Source organism: Penaeus monodon, chromosome 21, assembly GCF_015228065.2.
Source record: "Penaeus monodon isolate SGIC_2016 chromosome 21, NSTDA_Pmon_1, whole genome shotgun sequence".
In the NCBI taxonomy this organism is placed as follows: domain Eukaryota; kingdom Metazoa; phylum Arthropoda; class Malacostraca; order Decapoda; family Penaeidae; genus Penaeus; species Penaeus monodon.
In genome coordinates this window covers 31,313,854-31,314,242 of record NC_051406.1, presented here as the reverse complement: position 1 = coordinate 31,314,242, position 389 = coordinate 31,313,854, and positions in this window count along the sequence as shown.

Below are 389 nucleotides of genomic sequence, written 5' to 3'. Positions count from 1 at the left end.
AAGTGCTTTCAGCACTCTTAATTCCCCCTTTGGAAGTTACAGACTTCAAATATAAACAGAGGAAGTGGATGAATACAGAGTTGATAATCCTCTCATCCACATCCACAAAGATATATTCATTGCAACCTGTTGCTTTGTCATCATTGAGGAGGTATATAATTGTATTTACTATCCTGAGTTTGCTTTTGTATGTAGGCTGTTGGGATACATACCTCTAGTCAACCATACTGCAGGTCCAGTTGAACCCTTTGGTAATGTCCCTTAGGACATTGTGTATCAGTATTTTTTGTTTTTTCTTATTCTATTTTTGAGATCCTCTGTAGTTATCCTTCATCATTTGCTTCTTTCCCCTTTATTCTTTTTGCTGATATTATTTTGTAAATAGAATA